The sequence below is a fragment of the Brachypodium distachyon genome, chromosome 2 (genome assembly GCF_000005505.3).
Source record: "Brachypodium distachyon strain Bd21 chromosome 2, Brachypodium_distachyon_v3.0, whole genome shotgun sequence".
In the NCBI taxonomy this organism is placed as follows: Eukaryota; Viridiplantae; Streptophyta; class Magnoliopsida; order Poales; family Poaceae; genus Brachypodium; species Brachypodium distachyon.
The window spans coordinates 24,588,088-24,604,727 of NC_016132.3; the positions used below are offsets into that span (position 1 = coordinate 24,588,088).

Sequence of the window (16,640 nt, forward strand, 5' to 3'; positions counted from 1 at the left end):
AATATGAGACGTTCATAAAGCATGTCTATGAGAATAGAGACGCTTTGGCAAATGCCCATGAAATTCTCGTCCCAACCGTGATTGAGTCGTTTTAGTGCGTCCTAAAAAGAACTGTGACGCTTTATTTTGCTACGGTAAATTATTATTGTTTCTATCAATAAAATAAAATATTACCATTTTCATTTCAAGAGAATCTTAATTTTAACTATGACAAAGCACAATACAGTAGAAAAATACAATACATTGTTGGAAAATAATAACTTCATTTCTGAAGATCAAATCAAATTTCTGATTTACAACTGAACTGTACACTCCAAAAATTTACTCTTCTCTAGAAAAATTACACTTGATTCATCAAAATGATGAAATTACATTTATTTTTTCATCTAACTATGATGTAATCTATCTCTTCTTCATGGAAATATTGTACATGAGCTCCTTTTCCTCACCATCCTGTTGCAATTTTTCCATGCGCATGCACGCCTTCTTTTGTGTTGCTTAAAAAAACTTGGCAGATACCCTGCAAGGAAAGCCAACCAATTTAGATAAATAAATTGATATGGAGAACAAATTCTCCTACGAAGTCTAACATTTACACATGCAAGACACTAGGAGCGAAAAAAAAACATATAACTGAAGGTTCATAATAGTTCAGAACCGAACCGTGAGTCCACCAAACAGGCCCTCATTATTATGCTTTGCAAAATCCTCAGAAAAGAAACTGTGATGTGAGAAAGCCAATGAAAGATAAATGAATCCTAGACCAGTTATTGAAGGGTCTTTATTTACCTTGAGTAATTGATCCTAGACCGGTTAAAGAACAGGGACTCATGCTCAATTCAGCATCCTGTAACCACTGGTGCTGCAACCTTGTTGCTAACCATCAGTGCTTGGTTATCACAAACAGTGTACGGGCATAAGCAATTCTAGAAGTTAGTATTATAGTAGACAAAGGTCAAATAATCTCACTGATGCAGTGAAAAAAGTGTCACAGTCTTAAGTCTTATATTCTTTTCCATAGAAGATTGCATATCTCAGGCCATGTTTTGTGATGTTGCTTAACTGAAGGTTGCCATAATTCTGCAAAGAGCAATAAGACCATCCAGTGCTATCAGGACAGGGCTTTGCAAAATAGTTCCATTAGTACTAAACATACATTGCTAAAGTGCGTGCATACCTCTGTTGTTCTCAATCAGCCGGCTGCCTGTAACTTTGAGAGTTAACATTCAATGTGCCCACCTCCTACATGAATCAGTCCTCGGAAATTGCCGATATACCCAACCATTACCATCTGCTCCAGATCCTAACTGAATGACTGAGGAAAAACAACCTAAATCAATAATACAAAATAACAAGGCCAAATTATTGCTAATCGACTGTGGTTTCCTCTGCAAATGGAAACTATCACTTGATCTTTCTGGTTCGAGCAGACACCACAACAATTCTATATAGAGTGCCATGATAAAAGCAAATAATACCATATCCATACCATACAAGGGAAGAGAAGGGAGAGGAAAACCTTGAAGGTGTTGCCTACCTTCGTGGATTGGAAAACAGAGCAAGGAAAAGGGAGAAGGATGCTAGCGGTGGATACATACCTAAGGCACGGTCCGGTATAGTCTCAACGTCATCCGCCGCCGCGGGTCTCCGGACGAAGACCTAGCACTGCTGGATGAGAGGACGCCTGGAGGGGAGGAAGATGAGATGGAAACCAGCCGGATCTCCGTCCTAGGGCGGCGCCGTTGTGGGGAACGGCCGGATCTCGTGGCGCCGTGGTGGGGAACGCTCCCGCCCCTCCCACGAGTTGGGTGCGGCCTGGGGCGTCAGCTAAAATATTATGCCGCACCGGCTAAGTTTTAGAAATGGGGTCTGGGCTGGGTGGGCTCTTAAGGCCTTACGACTATCCTACTTAGGACTTATCCATTGAGATTCCAAGAGCAGCAGGTCGTCCGGTGGCCTTGGCAAATGCGCAAGGCAGGCCAACTGCCGTGCATTGTCCAATAGCCATGTTCGCCGAGAAACCAATCCAAACCCCGCTAAATTTCATAAAACCACACATTTTGGTGCATTTTGGTGCAGTCTTTTGAAAAATCACACTTTTCCTGTCACAATGTAACAACAAGCCCGAAATACCGTGTTTAAGCGAGTTGATAGATTTCCTTATAGGTCGGGCCCACCTGTCTGGTTGTTGTTACATTGTCAACTCTAAGAAAAAGCGTCAACTCGCCTAAACACATCATTTCGGATTTGTTATTACATTGTAACTTGAAAAGTTTGGTTTTTCGAACAAATTAACAAAAGTGGTGACTGTGTGAGAAGGCGGCCCAAAATGTGTGGTTTTTTAAAATTTACTTTTTTTTTTATCCCGTCACCCTCCCGTTTGACACAATATATATACTCGGAATCTTTCTTATAGTTTTCGGTAAAAAAAAACTGATGAGTTAGACAGCTGCTTATAGAGTTTAGACGGGTTCAACTGAGCCACGCAGGCTAGTACTGTTCATCGCTAGCTGGGAAGAGGAAATCCCGCCGCCCATCCGTTGGATATTCGCCATTAGCCATCGGCCGTTTCTTCAGGTCTGGCTGTGCTTGAGAAAAATCGTAGAGCTAGCCGGGGCTGGGGGTAGCAGGAGAGCTAGACGGCAGCGACGAGGTGCTGCTGTAGCTCCATGGCTCGCTGTCGACTTATGGGCCGGTGTATGGGCCGGTGCCCGGCCGGCGCCGTGCGCGCCATACCAAGCTAGGAGCAGGAGGTATGTATAAGACCACCGTACCATCGACGGCTCTCAGCAGCTGTGGGATCTATTCATCTATAGCGTCAGGGCATTCGGTTTTTATGCTCTCAGTCGGCCGTTGATGCTGACTTCGCGGACAGGGCGACAAGCTCAGCCATATGGTATTCTTTTTTTTCTTTTTCTTTTTCTTTTTCTTTTTCTTTTTTGCGAGACAGCCATATGGTATTCAAAGGTTGGAAAATGGAGACGGGTTCGACGCTTTAAACTGGAAACAGATCCGTGATGTATGCAAACCGGTGTGATGTATGTAAACCGGTGGAGCGCGCAGTTTAATTAACCCGGGTTGGCGGCTTGACGGCCGGTTAGTTTGGTTGGACCTAGCAGGTGTACTGAACGGACCTAGCAACTAATAAGGGCTCGTTCGGTTTGTAGGAAATCTAGAGAATGTTTACATGATTTCAATTCTTAGGAATTTTTCCTATGTGTAGCATTTGTTTCATAGAAATATAATTGAGATCATAGATTTCTAAGGGTTGAGTCCAAATTGATCTAATTACAAAAGATTCTACACATTATGTGAGACCTCACGGGAAATTTCTAAGGATTGAGATGTCCATGACATCTCAATCCTCTACTTTCCCCCTATTTCTATGATTTCAAAATCTTGTAAACCGAAATAAGCCCTAAGCATGCGTTTGCCACTCCTGATCCTTTCTTTAATATTAAATCATCTTTAATTTCTTGGCCTAAACAATCTGGTATACAACATATCAGTGAATGAAAAATCATAAAGAGCTGGTTTATTGTTTGCCCCATACGTAGTACGTACACATGCACGTACGTATGTATGTCTCCAGGGAAGAAACAGATCAACAAAGTATATAATTATACCTTTTCCTTAATTAAGTAACCGTGAGATTGATGCAGAGGCTGGATATACCCCTTTTCGAAAAAACAAATAATTAAGTAACCATGCATGAGATCCCTGAACTTGTTTAGGATGTGAGAACATAAATCACAACACCCCTGCTCATACATCTAGGCTCCTATAGGCCTTGGAGGTGGAAGTGAAATATTTGCCAAGCTTGCCTTTCTCTCCGTATTAATGCGCGCATTCCCTACCTATGTGCTGTTCTATATATATTATATGCATATGTCGTATGCACATATTAAGAGTAAGATTAATAGCTATAGCCTGCTGCTGGCTGTAAGTTTTGCCATGTCATCTTTAAGTAGTATAAGAGCAAGATTAATAGTTTAGCCTGCTGCCGGCTATAAACTTTTGCCATGTCATTTTTAGCTAACATATAGCTAGCATGTATAATAAGGTGGCTACAAGAATGTACTACTTTGTTATGAGGAGACCCACATTATAGTCTCATAGAGTGCCTAAGAGCACGTGTTGCAGCTTGCTATTAGATAGTAGCCCACTTCTCTTCTCTCTCCTTTTCTCTTTTCTCCAACTAAGCAAAGATACAATATTTAAATCTTTAGAGCCTGCTTACGTCACATTATTATTCTTGCTCTAATAGCTAGCATGTATAATAAGTTGGTTATAAGAAATACTAATTAATTAATAGCTGGCCCACATTACGGTCTCACAGGGTGCCTAGGAGCACGTATTGCAGCTGGCTAATAGCAGCCCACTTCTCTTCTCTCTCCTTTTCTCTTTACTCCAACTAAGCACCAATATAATATTTAAATTGTTGTAACCAGCTTATAACCCACTATTATTCTTGGTCCAAGTGATCAACCGAAGGAAGGCGTACATAAATTCCCCATGCAGCATGCAGAGAATGTCAATTAAGACAAATTAACTGTAACTTGTTCACGCGCTCTTCTTCCACAATTCCTGCAAATATATATGTAACCAATTGAGAAAGAAGTTCAACCGAGATGGTGCCTAGATAGCTAGTCTCCATGCTCTTTGCTCTTCATCCAAGACCTGCAATTACATGCGAAGATGAATGGTCATTAATTAATACTAAAGTGCCGTCTTAAAGAACATGCCTATGTCTAGCTTTACATCAGCTGTGCTTCGGTAGATTAAATTTCACATGGTCGATCCGAGATTATAGTTCCTGTCAACTCAGCTTCCTGCCATATGATTGGTCGTCGGCGAAGTGTGTGGCTAGCTTTGCCACATGCACGCAACTCTTACATAGTACACCTCTTTGTCGCGATTTAATGACATTGAAATATTACTGTATATGCATAATAACCACTGCTACCATGCGATGATGTCACATCTCACTAGCTTCCGTTTCTTCCCGTTGCTATCACTTAGATCTATGGGCGCACTCGATCGTTTATTCTCTGTCTCTCTCCATTTCCTGCAGGGGGAACATGGATGGTGTGCATGGTCCTCCATGGTCGCAACCATGTAGGAGTACATGACTACTACATATATAGGGCCACGGAACTGCGTACATTACAGAATAATTGACAGCTCAGAAAACATTAATATATTGAGTTAACTAAACTTCTCTATCTTCACCACTAATTAACAAACAATAAATAAAATCTCTTAGCTAAAAATTAATGAAAACTAGTGTCACGATATAATTTTCATTTGCTTCCCTCATTATACAAACAGTAATAGTAAAAGCTGAAAATTGAAGGCGGTAAAACCATGAAAATATCGTACGTGTGTATCGTGTATTTGAAAAGAATGGCGCATTAAATAGTGAATAATTTATTTTGTGGCATTTCGTTCCTATTATTAATTTCCTATCCAGACTTATTGTCTCCACCAATTTTGTGTCTTTATTAAAGAAATAGTACTAACAACAATAATGTTGTTATCGTTGTGTTCTTCTTGTTGTTGAAGTGCAATAATGAAGTGTGCATTCAGATTTTGCACCTGTGAAAATGATTTGTCCTGTAAACCAGATATGACTTTATGATGTTCCTTTTGTCTCTGGGATTTTTTTTTTTGCGATGTACAGAATCCTAGGTATAAAATAAGGACCTGCAGAAACTCATCCAAAAATATGATTATATTTGGCATGCATATTTGCAAAAATGGGCAAGATCGATATGAAGAAATTTTCTTTTCTTGTACGGAACAACATGGTAATATCATTAGCTGAATGCTTCCATTTTTCCATTCTGTTGGAGCCTTTATGCGTATGAGTTGTTAAATACTCTTTTGAAAACATAGATAGTACATAATATCACCCTCCAAAATGCGAGCAAATTAAGATATGGTGAATGGTTTTGCATCTCAAGAATTCCGGAAAATGTGATTCATGGTGTACAAAACATATACTACTTCAACCTATAAACATACACAAACAAATATACTATATGACATTTGTGTCCTTGCTCTTTGGACGTACAGATCGTATAAGAGATATAAATGATTTTTTTTTTGTATAATACACAAATGACCATATTGCCAGATGCATTTTTTGCACTTCCCATTCTATAGTACACTCTACACAAGGATTTTGTCAACCTCGAGATATAAATCCACCATCCAGAACCAGACTAGGGTTTTGGGCAAATGGTTCTAGCTACTTTAGAGTACAATAAGGCAATTTATACAGTTCCAGGTTGGAGGTTGGTTTCAAGGTTTAGGGTGGACTTTTGTCCTATTCTTTACCATTTTATTGCTCCTATAAGTGTCAAAGCCAAGGACATTGCCCGCTAGGTATCTAGATGAAGCTCACCCTAATTTCATCACGTTAGCTTCTTAGCACAATAAATTGTAACAATCAGGAACTCTATTATTGTAAATATTGATAGGCATTCATCTCAACGTGTAATACTCTGGACATCCATACATATCGCAAGATCTTGTCGCCCCATCATAAGGTTGTATCCGTATTTGTCTATTTGTGAGTGTTTATTATTTCCTGTCTCAGCTACCACAAAGAAGATCCTAGCCCAACCTAATTAATCACACGACCTGCAGAGGCCGGGGGAGTGTCCTCCTTTTCAAAAAAAAAACTTAATCACACGACCTGTCCACCATTACTTGTCATCTCGAAATGGGTTTGATCTCTAAACAAACATTTGCCTCTCTCAGGCCGAAGAAAAGGATCGGAGTGGGAAACAATTTTTTTGTTAAAATTGTACATTCAATTCTTGAACTTGGGAACTCTTGGCTCCGGTATGTCATATATACCATGAGATTTTCATCCACCAGTCAGTTCACACGAAAATCTTAATTAGGCTGGTGAGAGAAGGCGCAATATATATATTCTGATCGATCATACTTCAACAAGAAGAACCTAATATTAACTAATCGTATTGTATTTTTAGATAATTTTGAGAGGAGTGTCATGATTTTATGATTTATGTTTGAAGAGCATATATATCTTGTCTACTTAGGTTTTATGTAATGAATTAATCTTTTCAGAGCGTATGGTTATTTTTTTGCCAGGTAGTGAGAGTATCATATTAATTGCTTCACTCAGCAACTTTGAAGTTCAAGTGTGGAATTTCCCAAACCTCTTATGATCCACATATGTTACTTGAACTACTATGAGTACTCAACTATTATTTTTCTAGCGAGATTTAACTTCATTATAAAAACAATTCATGATATACCATAAATTGACTCGTTTGCATACATCATGCAATGTCCTCACTTATTCATTGTGAAGGTCGTGACGAGCAGTCAAAAGTCAAAAATATTTTAAGAATGCTAAACCTGGTAGTAGCCACTAAACACTCATTTAATTTTAAATTTTGAAGCAATCCCAGCTTTGTTTTGAGGCAATCAAAAATTTTCTTTTCAATATGCACTATATCTATTGTAGATGCATCGCATAGTTTGAAATTTTGAGCAGTCACAACTTTGTTTTATTTGGAGGCAATCACATTTTACTTTTCAAGGTAAATTGTACAGATACATTTATCAGGCATGCATTCATATAATAACAAACAAAATGTAAAGGAACTGAAGAATAGAACTATTTCGAATTATGGTTCACTGTAGGTGGGACCGATAGTACCACTGTGAGATTCAGTAACATGGTCAAAATTGATCTCCCAGTGTTGCTCAAATTTTCCCTCAAAATTTTAGATTTCCCTCAAAAAAAGTGTTGCTCAAATACTGAGTCGAGTTAGTCAAATCTTAGCTTTTTGAACAGATTAATTCTGTGAAGACAATCATTTGTATTCCTAAACGTACATATACTCCGTAGAACTCTATGATGGATTATTTGTCTCATGTACGTATATATGCCTGCACATATGGGTGGCATCTTTAACTAACATATCACTCTATATATGTTTTTTAATTAAAGGCCACATGTTTAATATTTGTGTTTCACAAGACCAAGAATATCTGGCCAGGTACCACTATCTTGCGACAACGTAACAAAAAGATGATGTTCACATGTACTGTGTACTTAAGCAAACGACAATATAAGATGAATTTTGTTGCCTGTACAGCTAACAAAACGAAAACTAAGATGTGGGTAACTATAGACGACAGGTCTAAGGAGAGCCAGCTAAACTTATTAGTTATTACAGCAGGAACCAATTAAAGGGCTGCTCTAATGATTAAATTCCCGCAGCCCTGCAACAGTGCCTATATTATAGATTCAAGGAAAAAATATTATAGATAGTTGGAGGAGGAACATGCATGCATGAAGCATGATAGAACTAGTGAAAGACCCATACGCACTCTGTGCTGCCGCAGATCGGCAGATGAGCAGGGCGATGCATTTCTTGATGATATACAGCTTTCCCTTCTGCTGCCTCACCGCGCTGCGCAGCCTCTCCAGCTTACCCTCCTTCGTGATCTCCGCCATGTCCTAATATATGCAGCCATGAGCCCATGAGCTTTGTGCAGGACGATGGACTAGCTAGCTAACTCTCAGAAAGAGGCGCAGAGCAGCCATGAGGTATCATTGGAAAGATGGACCTTGATGCTAATATATACTAGCTGGAGCCGACCTCCAGTTCAGATGCTTTTTTTTTCGAAAAGGAGGATGATCCTCCAGCCTCTGCATCAAAATGATGCACACATCCAAATTTTATTGATTTATTAGCAAGCCTGACAAAAAAAATACATCGATCTAACAAGCCAAAGTCACCAGACTATGCCTACAATCCTAATGAAGGAGTGGCCATTATTAGGCCCGCATGCCCTGACCGCAAACCACCACCTAACATCAAATCTGGAGGCCACGAAGGCACAACCAAATCCTCGACGTGTGCCGTCTTCTCACACTCTAGAATTAGCCGCCGCCGTCTTCCACCAACCCATCTTCAGGACAAGGATCGAAGCATTACAACTTGCAAGGACTGGCATCGACGACACAAAGCAGAGTCACCAACCAGCACGCACCCAGCAGTCGTCCTCACTCGCAGATCTAGCATTCTCCCGACGGCACCCCCATGGGGGAGAACGACGTTGTCAACACCGTCACCGCCTAGTCAAAAGACTTTGGGTTTTCACCCGGGAATCAAGATCAGCGTGGTGTTGAAGTACCTCGACAACGCCTCAGAGAAGGGAGAGACATCACGAACGTCGCCGCCGTCGTGGCCGGACTAGCCGCCCAAGGGTTTCCCCCGCACCAACACCCCTGACACCCAATCTCCAAAGCCGCCGAAACAACGACCGCCAGATCTGGCGAGGAAAAAGGAGTCCACCATCGGCCTCACCTGGCCGCCGCTCAGGAAGACGCCTGCAGCCGCGAGGGCAAGGAGGCCGCCGCGACCTGGAGACCGCCCCAAGGCGGTACGGTCAGAGCCGCGGAAACAGCCGCCGCCTCGCCGACATCGGTGCCTCGTCGCAGCTAGGCGCCATCGGGCGTGCAGCCACAGAGCCACGGAGATGGGGCGCGCCGCCACCAGGGGAGGGCACTGCCCCGTCGACCTCAGGGTCCTGCCGTCGCTGCCGAGGGCGGCCCCAGGCGAGGCCACCACCGCCAGGAATCACCGTCGGAGGAGAGGCGCTCGCGCCGCCGCCAGGAGAAGAGCCGCCCGCGCCGTCGATGCAGATCGCGTCGAACCGAAGGAAGCCGAAGGAGCAGAGCCCCGCCGCCGCCGATGCCGCACGGGCTTTGCCCGGCGGCGCGTGCCGGCGGCGGCGAGGAAGGGGAGGGTGGCGGCGAACTAGGGTTTCGAGTGTTGAGAGGCCGGGTCGCTTTCTCTTGGTGCCTACTCAAGAAAAATGATGGTCCAGTTCAGATGGGCTGCAGTACAATTGCAGAGAATACATGCAATCCGACAGGTTGTGCTAGCTACAGGTTTTGGTGGCTATCTTTTCGATCGGATGATATCAGGCATGGGTCACTTAAGCTTGCTTTGGTGACTTTAAGCCCTTAACCATCCCTATATTTTCTAGCTACCTAGGGTTTCTTATTCGTTGAAGCTATACACAAAACTGTACTTCAGTTCACAGAAGTTCCAGTAAACAAAAAAAATCAAATAAGAGCCAGGCCACCAGGAAAATACTAACCTGAAATCGGTCTATGTGATCCAAAATCAGAATGAATGAAAACCATTCCTAGAAAGATTCGGAAACATCAGAAACAATTCCTGCATGTACATCAGTACACGTACCATGTGATGGAGCTTACAAGTAGTTCATGTTAGAAAAAATATGACCATTTGCGAGATGTGGGACACTTGGCTACATTTGCGCTTTTACCTTTTGTTGTGTCATAGTAACCTACTCCCTCTGTCCCACAATTCTTGTCTCAAATTTGCCCAAAAATAGATGTATCTATTTCTCAAAAGTGTCTAGATACATGTAAGATTTCGAAAAGAATTATGAAACAGAGAGTACTATTTGTAAAACTCCTTACTTGGTTCCTACATGGAGTATATGTACTCCCTCCTTCCATTTTAAACGTTCTAGCTGGCTCTCTTCTGCGCGTGCGCCCAATTAGCCTACATGCACCCAATTATAGCGGCAGTAATTAATTTGAGGTCTTTTACGGTAGGGACGGAGGAATAGCGGGCCCTTGATTGAGCTAATCCAAAGGTCCTTATTTACCAATACTAAGAGGTACGGGCAGTAGTATTGCTCGGTCAATGGGCAAAAAGGTCCCGTATTCCTTTGTTTCCGTTTTTTATTCTGCCGGGAGACAGTGACGCTCGAGATCGATCAGGCTGCACTGCAAGCTCAGGACAAACTCGTACTAGTATCTTCGTCAGCTCCTTTGACGATGCGCGCGGGCAGCTTACAGCTTACCACTCCTCCCTTGCCGCCGCCGCCGCCGCGCAGCATAAGCAGAGGCAGCTTCTTCAGCATGGCTTCTGCCCCGACGGCCTCGCCGCATATGAGCCTGTTACCCCACCGGCCACCGGCGACGCTTGCTCTGCTGCCTAGCTAGCTAGCTCACCGTTAGCTAGCTAGTTTAGCACCATGAGATTTTAATATGTATAGTCGTACATGAAGGTTCTTTAATATTGTTGCTGATACGTTGGCCATACTAATTGCTTGGGCTAAGAAAGATGGCCCACATCTCGTTGAGGGAGGAGTCTTGATTCTCCGGTACGCAAATGCTACGATTATTTTCTTGGAACATGACTTGGAGAAAGCCGTCAACGTGAAGTTAATCCTCTGTATTTTTGAACAGCTCTCAGGTCTAAAAATTAATTTCCACAATAGTGATTTTTTTTTGCTTTGGTAAGACTAAGGATGTGGAGTCCAATTACAAACGGCTTTTCGGGTGTGAATCGGGAACACTGCCACTTCGCTATCTCGGTATTCCCATCCATCATCGCAAATTGCTTAATAAAGAATGTAAGTCGGTGGAGGATTGATTTGAGAAAAAGCTTGCGTGCTGGAAGGGTAAGTTGCTTTCATACGGTGATCGTCTTACTCTCATTAATTATGTGCTTACCAGCATGCCGATGTTCATGTTATCATTTTTGGAAATTTCAGTTGGGGTCCGTAAAAGATTAGATTTCTACAGATCTCGTTTTTTCTGGCAATCTGATGAGCATAACCGCAAATTCAGATTGACCAAGTGGAATATAATTTGTCGTCCAAAGGACCAAGGTGGGTTAGGCATTGAGCTCCTGGAGGTCAAAAATAAGTGCTTGCTTATCAAATGGTTGTTTAAACTTCTTAATGAAGAGGGATGTGGCAGCAGCTGTTACAAAACAAATATTTACACTCTACCACATTGTCCCAGGCCAGTGTCAGGCCAACTGACTCTCATTTCTGTAAAGGGCTCATGAAAGTTAAGGATGAATTCTTTAATCGTGGTATGTTTGTCCTTAGCAACGGGACCGGAATTCGTTTCTGGGAAGATACCTGGTTGGGCGATTCATCGCTTGCCTTTCAATATCCATCTCTTTATAGGATTGTGCAACGCAAGAACGTTTCTGTTGGCACAGTCTTTACGACGGTTCCTTTGAATATTAGTTTTAGGCAGAACTTAGCTGGAAACAGATGGGGGCAATGGTTACACTTGGTTCAGCGCTTTATGTTGGTTCATTTCACCGGGGACAATGACAAATTTATCTGGAGTCTTGTCCCCTCTGGTATTTTTTCTGTAAAGTCTATGTACGCGGATTTTATGGAAGGGCATACGGTTTTTCATCGGAAATACTTATGGAAATTAAAAATACTGCTCAAGGTGAAGATATTCATGTGGTTTCTTGACCTTAAGGTTATTTTAACGAAAGATAATCTTGCAAGAGAAGTTGGGAAGCCACTACAACAAAACATAGTTTAAGTAACACAATCTTGTAACACATAGAAAATTATGTTACAAACTATTTTATAGTAACACGTTATATGTGTTGCATGGATAGCCAGTAACACATACTACATTAGATCCAAAATGTGTTACAAGACCATTGCAATAGTAACATTTATGCTTGTGTTAGTTCATATGTAATACAAACTTTAGTTACCATAGTAACATAAAAACATGTTTGTCTATACGTGTTACAAGTTGTAGCTGCACTAACACATAATTATGTGTTAGTACATAGTGTTACAAGCTATATAAGTCAGATGCAAGTCATTCACTACAAGATCATACACACACTAGAAAAGAGCCGCGCCACTCGCACGTACCAACAAACCGTGTATATTCGACCGAGGTTTAAATTTGAAATAATTTTAGTGTAAAACATTAAACGTCCAATTCTATGTGCGGTGCGCGTCAGGATTCGATCATGCGGGCTCCCGATCCCCTTCATTCTATCTGAACTCTATTGCCATCCCTTCTCTCATTGTTGCTTCTGTACCAGAGGGTCAAAGAGACGGCGGCGGCGTAAAAGGGGCACACCAGTTGTAATTCAATTCCGACGCCCCGTTGTTTACGGAGCGTCAGAGAATGTGTTGTCCACTTTTTTTACATCTGGTACGCAAGAAATGTCACATGATTTGATTCCTTCTCTGACACTTCTTAGCTAAAAAAGTGCCAGAGCAGAACATGTGACCCTCCACAGAAGCTAGGGGAATTTTCACCAATATATATAGTTTTCACTATCCCGCACGTCTTCCCTCCACTCCTTTGCAATTTTTTTCATATCCCGCCCGATATTTTCCAGCGTCCATCGATCCCTTGCCCCCGCCGCCATCTGCCTCGTTGTAAATGCAAAAAATGTGGTAGTTTGTGAAGCAAGTATAATTGTTATGGTTCAAAATAGACCCAATCCAATCTTTACACAAAGTAGACCATATTTATGAGTTTTTATACCAATTTAGTTACATAAAACACTTATATATTGTAGTTAAAATGAAAGTAATAAAATTTTATAACGTAGCAGTGGCCGGTTTTAATCAGAATGCGCAAGTGATGCTTATTTGGCCCAATTTGAGGCCCAGTCTCATCCGCCGCAAGTGTGTGTGTGTATACATATATACTAAACAGGAACCTACCCTAAGAGTTCCTATTTACCTTAAACAGGAACTATTCCCAACTACCACCTCCTATCACCGACGCGGGCGAGCGAGTGGCGGCGGAGGCCAACGCAAGGGAGCCCGCAGCGGCCGCCCGCGGCACCTCCTCCCGACGCCCCCCCGGCTACCACCTTCTTCCCCCAACACGGGCGAGCGAGCGGACCTTCTTCTCCGGCGCGGGCGAGCGAGCGGCGGCGGAGGCAATCGGTAGTTCTACGATATATTTTGAACCGCTTGTTGGCATGATGCAAATTATACGGCGTTGAAAAGTTATGAACCAGGCGCAACTTTTTTGTTTATAACTTTTTTGCTAATTCTTAACAGTTTAAGAGCAGTTTCAAATTACCGTCCGCCGGATTACGACCAAACAAAAAACAGCGGACGGTATTTCTACTATATATTTTGAAGCACTTGTCGGAATGATGCAAATGATACGGCGTTGGAAAGCTATGAACTAGGCGCAACTTTTTCGTGTATAAAGGTTTTGCTAATTCATTACTGTTTAAGAGCAGATTTCGAATCATCGTCCGCTGTTCGAAACCGTTGGGAAGTTCACAGGGTATAAACGAGGAAGATATAAGCGGCGGAGGTTTAGAGACCACCGGGAAGTTCACAGTCTATAAAACGGAAGTTCACTCGTGTATCGATGGAAGTTCAGAACGTTCACGCCCGTAAACCTCCTTGTTCTCTAACGCGAGCAAAAATTACAGTCGGCGGAGTTTCAGAGACTGTCAGGAAGTTCACTGTTTATAAAGCGGAAGTTCACTCATGTGGTCGATGGAAGTTCAGAACGTTCACGCCCGTAGACCACAGTTATAGGCGTGGTTGTTGGAAATATGCCCTAGAAGCAATCATGTATGATGTAATTCTCAATGTATTCATAAAGATTATTAAGTTGTCCTTATTTGAACATCTGATATGTATCATTGAATATGTGATTTGATTGTGGAACTATGTATTCATATTGTTCATACTAAATTGTCCTTAGTCATTGAGATTGTGCTGGACACATAACCTAGACTAATGTGAAAGTTGGTTGATGACTCGGTTCCACTTGTCATGGGCATGATGATGTCATTCCAGCTTACACGGACTTGGCTAAAGAGTTTAGCGAGTCGGACTGACCCATATTGAGATGCAACGAGTAGGTCGTCATTTGCATGTCTCAATCAATGTAATCCTTAGACCTGAGATTATCGCACAATCCGAATCGTGGATCACTAACTTAGATTCTGTCAAACGTTGTTCCGTAACAGGGCAGTTATAAAGACAGAGTTCGGGTTGACTGAGAATCAGGCAGACTTCGCAAAAACCTTTGATATATATGGAGAATTGGGGATCTCATATAGGAGAGATAAGTTTAGCTCACATTTCCGAAAGCGAAGAGCAGTTATTTAGATGACAACTATAGATGTAGCCAACACCATCGCACATAGGTAGTGGCAGAGCCAGCCTAATACCTGCGTGTGCATTGCATAGCCATAGTTTTTGGCAAAATGCTAGTACATGTATATATGTACTAGGATAATATCCGCTAGTTTTTCAATTTCAACCAACATTTGTGGATTCCTCGATGTCTTTCCTTCCTCCTCCCAGGTCAACGCGGCTTTCTCATGGGATACAAAAACTTCAGGCTTAGGCCTTCTCCAATGTAGCCGTCCAAACTTTGTTTATTTTTTTTCTCATGCACCGGTTCATCACGCGGAGAACCAAAAGTCAGGGGAAGCAAACTCAAAGATTATTTGCGCCGGTTGATGTATATGAATCGATCCAAGTTGTGCAATGGTGGGGGACCTCGTATGTCATTGGGATGAGAAAGGAAGAGGAAGTATATAGTTGAATAAATTAATTGATACTTTTCAACAACGTGGGTCCCATTAGGTAATGTGGTGCATGCCATTGTAGCCAAATACCAAAACAAGCACCGGTGCTTCAACATACTCAAGCTGAGAACATTTCGTTCCATCCAAAATAAATATGGGTGTCAACACCTAAAAATCTTAATGCATGCACACAGAATAAATTGTACAGTCATACTAGTAATGATATGCTATGATATAACATGCAACTCACGGCCCAAAACAACAGCAACCGAATTACATCAGTACATGCCTGTATTCAAATATTGAATTGAAAGCTCTGGAGACAAATGGACAGATGGGAGTACTACCACACATTCCATCACAATATACTAGTAAAATGCTTGATTGCAAACTGATTTGCAATGGGATCAGAAAAAATATTATCCATCTAAACCTAAGGATTAAAATAATCTCAATGGCTCTTGCTCTGAAGGGAGAAAGAGAGGAATGCTCTGAAGCACTACATGCAGCAGGGAACTGGGAGAGAGGGAGGGGCATTCCAACGGCAACGGGCAATGGGGATGCAGAGGTTTGCAGTGGCTGATCCTTCGGTACCTCAAATCAACGTGATACAACAATGAGAACCAGAGAAGAGATTCACGGCAGAGGAGATCAGAGAAGATCAAGAAGGGTTACCTTAGACCGACCGGAATAGTGCGGGCTCGAAATCTGGACGGACCGCCGGAGAGGCCGGGACATCCGCGCCAGGCAACAGCAGATGGCACGGACATGGGGGAAAGGGCAGAGGTTCGAGGCGTCGGGGTCGATCTAGGATGGCGGAGGTGGCTAGCTGGATGAGGGAAAGAGGCGGAGGTGGAGATGGTGGGCTTGGCGTCGGACAGCAGAGGCCACGCAAGGGGTCGGCAGCGGGGCGGCTAGCCAGACAAGGAAGGGAGGCGGCGCACGTCGGGGGGTCCGCTAGCCTGAGGAGAAAGGGAGGCGACGCAAGGGGTCGGCGGCGGCAGCTCGCTCGCAGCGTGCTTCTGCGCGTGGAAGAAGGCTTGGGGAGATATTTTTTTTAGGGATTTTGACTGGAGCCTTGTAAGATTTTGACCAGCCCGGCCATTGTTCCTGACGATGGGCCCGTCCCACGTCGGAAAAGTCCAACTTTTCGCGCGAGAAAGCCCAAAAAACTTTGCCCGGGCCGCGCGTAGACAGCACGCGACGTGACGGCCAAAAAACGTTCCCGACGGCTGGTGCTGCCCACCG

At 42.8% G+C, this 16,640-nt stretch overlaps 1 long non-coding RNA gene across 1 annotated transcript; it reads right to left on the reverse strand.

Moving 5' to 3' along the window:
• Positions 1 to 15,595: 15,595 nt before the first annotated feature.
• Positions 15,596 to 16,210, reverse strand: LOC104582669. Its single transcript, XR_730547.3, has 2 exons — positions 16,068 to 16,210; positions 15,596 to 15,977 (listed from the first exon to the last, which is right to left on the reverse strand). It is a non-coding gene; the product is annotated as an uncharacterized LOC104582669 (long non-coding RNA).
• Positions 16,211 to 16,640: the final 430 nt, after the last annotated feature.